At 37.0% G+C, this 5,522-nt stretch overlaps 1 long non-coding RNA gene across 1 annotated transcript; it reads left to right on the forward strand.

The window, feature by feature from the left end:
- Positions 1–877: 877 nt before the first annotated feature.
- LOC137501067 (uncharacterized) lies at positions 878–4,257 on the forward strand. The gene is made up of 3 exons (XR_011018327.1): positions 878–1,118; positions 3,011–3,090; positions 4,232–4,257. It is a non-coding gene; the product is annotated as an uncharacterized lncRNA (long non-coding RNA).
- Positions 4,258–5,522: the final 1,265 nt, after the last annotated feature.

The following is a 5,522-nucleotide window of genomic DNA, read 5'->3' on the forward strand; positions in this document are numbered from 1 at the left end:
CGAGACTGACGAAAGTTTAGTGGCTAAACACACCCAGAAGAACAAGAGGCTCGAAGCTTTGCTACAGTGTGTATGGATGAGACCGCCACGCAGTGCGGCGAGTCACCGGCTGCTACTAACAGGAGAGCAGAAGGAAGTGGGACGTACGTGTATTAACTCATTACCTCATACTGGTCTACCTTGTACTCTTACTTCCTTCTGCTCTCCTGTTAGTAGCAGCCGGTGACTCGCCGCACTGCGTGGCGGTCTCATCCATACACACTGTAATCCTGCGCGCAATTTTATCTCCGCAAAGCTTCGAGCCTCTTGTTCTTCTGGGTGTGTTTAGCCACTAAACTTTCGTCAGTCTCGACTCCCTGGCTGGAATGTTATTTACATCGCACCGACACAGATAGGTCTTATGGCGACCATGGGTTAGGAAAGGCCTAGGAATTGGAAGGAAGCGGCCGTAGCCTTAATTAAGGTAGCCTACAGCCTCGGCATTTGCCTGATGTGAAAATAGGAAACCACGGAAACCATCGTCAGGACTGCCGACAGTGGGGACTCGAACCTACTATCTCCCGATTACTCGATACTGGCCGCAATTATTATTATTATTATTATTATTATTATTATTATTATTATTATTATTATTATTATTATTAGTAGTAGTAGTAGTAGTAGTAGTAGTAGTAGTAGTAGTAGTAGTAGTAGTATAATTATTATAAGCAGTCATAGCCTACTACGGTTGAGTTACGTAACATAAATATTAACTTGTTTTCTCTTACAGAACTGTACAGCAAGAAGACCAAGGTCATTTAACTACTTGACATGTCCAGCCTATTTTGATAATAAAATCATGCTTCTAATATTTGTAATTCAACTAATTTAATAATAATACAGTATCTTTTTGGTGTCGTCTTGATATATTAGGAGATCAAAATTCTGTTTTAACTAAAATGTTAACTAAAATGGCTTTGGTGTACTGTAATATGACTACTTAGCACCTTTAATATTCCAGCGCTCAATGTCGTTTATAAGAAGGGAGTAAAACGCGAGGAGGATTATTTACGTACTAGTGACGTGGTGACCTTGAGAAGAAACGACATCCTAGACGTGACATCTGAAATTAGCCTTCTGTAAGTATTCATTTCATTCCTTTACTGATCTTTTCTTCGCTTGGCGATGTGTGTTAATAAGTATGGAGTAACTGAAGTATACATGAGATTTTATTATTATTATTATTATTATTAACTATTCGCTTCATGCTCTGACAATAACAGTAGTTTTATAAAGCCCTTGTTGCTTTATGTATAAGTTTGAATATATCGTGCTCATCAGCCTCGTGTACTTGTATGTATGTAGAAATTCTTTGATAACCTGTGCCATTGCAGTGTCTAGTAGCGCGTGTATTTGTAGTAGGGCTAGGATTCGGTGAGAGGTGACCGTGGTCTTAAGTTAGCAACCATCCCAGCTTTCGTCTCTAACACTTCAAATCTCAGCTTGTCGGCGGTGACATGTGCAGTTGTGCAGGTCATAGCTTGTTGGCAGTAAGGTCACCGGTCGTGTGCACTTGTGCAGGTTACAGCTTGTAGGCGATGACGTCTATATATATCAGAGCGGTGTATTGCAAATAATAATCAGTTTGTCAGTGACCGCGTCTTGAATAACATCGGGAAGAAGCAGCAGCGCGTAAGTGCTTCCGCTCTATTCGAGATCTTGCATGCTTTCTCTACAGAGTTCGATGTATATACTGTAGTTTTTGTAAGAACGCTTGAATCAGTAACGTATTCTAATTTCAGTTGAGGAGTGTATAAGTACCGAAATAACGACCTGCAACATTTAGTGTAGACTGATAAACATTGGTCAGTCTACGAACTGACACAGTAGCTATTCTATTAAAGTCGGCCTGAGTGGCTCAGACGGTTGAGGCGTCTTGAGGCGCCGGCCCTCTAACCCCAGGTTCGATCGCGGTTCAGTCCGGTGGTATTTAAAGGTTCTCAAATACGTCAGCCTCGTATCGGTAGATTTAATGACACGTAAAAGAACTCTTGCAGGACAAAATTTCGGCACCTCAGCGTCTCCGAAAACCGTAAAAGTATTTAGTCGAACGTAAGGCCTATAAATTATTATTATTATTATTATTATTATTATTATTATTATTATTATTATTATATTGAAACAGATTAACTATTTTCTCATAAACTTCAAGGCTATCAGCCTCACTAACTCACCCTCTAACTGTTACTTTAGGTTTCTAGGCAAAAATAGCATACAATGTTATAAATGTGAATCTGAATATACTTTAAACAACTTTTAGAGTTAAAAGCATGTCAGGGTGAAAACAACCCTTAACTTGAAAAATTAATAGCTCTTAAACAGCTGGTCCTAGAAAATTAATGTTTAGCTTAAAAATTATCAAAAATAATTCTTTAACAGATGATATACACTAACTATTATTTTAGGTTTTTGGAACAAAAATAGCTTAAAATGTTAAAATTTTGTATCGGAGTATACTCTAGATAACTTTTAGAATCAAAATCAAGTTGGGGGTGAAAACAACCCTTAAATTGAAAATTTAATATCTCCTAAACCGCTGGTCCTAGAAATGAATGTTTAGTTTAACAATTACTAAAAAATAATCCTTTAACGGATGCTATAGACTAATCCACCCTCCAAGCATTATTTTAGGTTTTAGGGGTGAAAATAGCTTTAAATGTTGGAATTTGGTACTGGAGTATATTCTAGATGACTTTTAGAGTCAAAAGCAAGTTAGGGGTGAAAACAACCCTTAAATTAAAAATGTAATATCTCCTAAACGGTTGGTGCTAGAAAATTAATGTTTAGCTTAAAAATCACTAAAAATAATCCCTTAGCAGATGATATAGACTAATCCACCCTCCAACCATTATTTTTAGGATTTTGGTTACTAATATTATTATTTTTTAAAGTATTATTAAAAATTGTACCTGATATATTGAGTTATGTACCAGATTAATTTTTTTCAAATAGTATGTTTTTCTTTTTACAGATAATTTAGTAGCTGTGTGACTACGTTCTCTACGTAGATACTCCAATTGACTACAGCAGTATCCCCTCTCACAGCTGCAGGTAGCTATACATATGTTATTAAATATTTGAACTAGTGAGCTTAAAACAGATGTCTTTTACTGAAATCATAACATTAAAAATTGTTATACATAATATATGCTTGTTCCTCTAAACTTAACTATATTGCGCGGTGCCCTTTACGAAGGGAGAGTAGACCTCTGAGACATACTTGTCATCCGAGCTTGCAAACCTCGTTGGTATGTCAACGATGAGAGTTTACGTACAGCATTGTAGTTAATTTTAGTTGAGCTTGTCTTCCACATACATTTTGTAAGGTATGTGAGCTTTGATCGGTCGATGTTAGAACCCTCTCAGAGGGGCGTAGAGAAACTTGCTACACTTCGGTCGGACGGGACTACAACCGTCGCAGTGGTGTTAATGGTAGTTTTTCTACATTCTAACGTCTTGATTGGCTTACAACACATATACCTTCAAAATGTTGCTATTACGATATATATTTTTCAACTCAAGTCAGTCATATTTTACATCAAAAAATTATGCTTGTTCCTCTAAACTTAACTATACTGCGAGGTGCCCTTTACGAAGGGAGAGTAGACCTCTGAGACATACTTGTCATCCGAGCTTGCAAACCTCGTTGGTATGTCAACGATGAGAGTTTACGTACAGCATTGTAGTTAATTTTAGTTGAGCTTCTCTTCCACATACATTTTGTAAGGTATGTGAGCTTTGATCGGTCGATGTTAGAACCCTCTCAGAGGGGCGTAGAGAAACTTGCTACACTTCGGTCAGACGGGGCTACAACCCTCGCAGTGGTGTTAATGGTAGTTTTTCTACATTCTGACGTCCTGATTGGCTTACAAAAACATATATATTTGAAATATCACTGTTGCAAATAGTTTCTAAATCTGTTAAAAAGGCTATTTTGTAGGGCTTAATATTCTTGTGAGATTAAAAAGTTCACAGTGTTATATTTATTACATGTATATGTGTAACTTCCAGCCTACACATAGTGCATAAAGAGTAATGAAGTAATGTGTTGAAGAAACTAAAAAATGTCATTTATTCAAGACATCGAAGAGGCAGTGCCTGATGGGTAATATATGAAACATATAAAAGCCAATGTTGCGTGCTTAATCACTAGTCTGATGTTGGCTACTAACGTGTTCACTTCTCCTTTCAGAGTGCACCAAAGCTATTCGACAAGAGATTCAGTCTGCTGTATAATCACCAGTTAGGTGCTAATTACGTTAAAGACCGCATGGATTTCTACTGTCGTGAATAAGCACTTGTCTAGTATCTAATCATCAGTTTGCTGACAACTACTGAACTGAAGAAATCATTTCCTAAGTAACCAGTATGTTCCAGTGTGATCTGTGTGCTAAAGAGTTTTCAAGACGTGATAACCTTCAGCGTCATAAAAGGATTCAACATAACTCAAAAACTATTGTTTGTGTTAACTGTACTGACACATTCAACAGACATGATAATCTTGAACGTCACATTAACTCTAAACATGTGCAATCAACATCTGTACAATGTGAAACCTGTAAACAATTCTTCCATGATACGAAAGAGCTTCAGTCTCACATAGCAGACGTACATCAACAGGAGTGGTTATATAATACTTCAGAATCATCGAGTAAGAAAGAATCTACACAAACCGAGAGTAAATCTCAGCAAACTAATAAGCGGAAATATACCAGTTCTGAATTGTGTGAAGAAAGTTGTACTCCAAAGAAGATAAAACGATTTCATGATCAAGGTGTTGAACCAATAATGACACATTGTAACGTGTGTGATGCAGATGTACTTATCTCCAACCTTCATGGTCATTTACGGAGCAATATGCATAGAAATAATGCATGTAGTGAAACGGATGATAAAAACATAGAGGAAATCAATAGTGCTTTTAAATGTCGAATCGCAAGTTACAGGCTTCGCAGTAGTGAAAGAACTCAGAGTATTGAAACGTTCTTTAAACGTGTTCAACCTAAAGTACTTTGCTTACTACAAAATGCGCAAGCGAAGCACAAAGCCTTCAAAGTAAATTTCGAGCTGTTTGGATCATATGTCAAAAGCAATAGCGAAGGTGAAATTACAGATATTAAATCCTTCAACAGTGAAAATAAAATTATTAGTGAATCAACAACTTTCTCCACAGTTTACCAACATTTAGTAAGTGTTATTATTTCCAAAAGTGAGGACTTTCAAGAAAGAAACTCAGGATGGTCATTAGCTAACGTGTTATATCTAGAGGTCAACATTAATAAATACAATCCTTTGCGAGGATCATCATACATTGATTTACCAACATGGATAAAGAAGAAAAAAGCAGTAGTAAATGTCCAGAATAACGACCAGGCATGTTTCGCATGGGCAGTGTTATCAGGATTACACCCAGCAAAATCTTCATCTGCTAGAACATCATCGTATCCCCACTATTCGTCACGGCTGAATCTTGATGGATTAGA

This window comes from Anabrus simplex, chromosome 5 (assembly GCF_040414725.1).
Source record: "Anabrus simplex isolate iqAnaSimp1 chromosome 5, ASM4041472v1, whole genome shotgun sequence".
Taxonomy (NCBI): domain Eukaryota; kingdom Metazoa; phylum Arthropoda; class Insecta; order Orthoptera; family Tettigoniidae; genus Anabrus; species Anabrus simplex.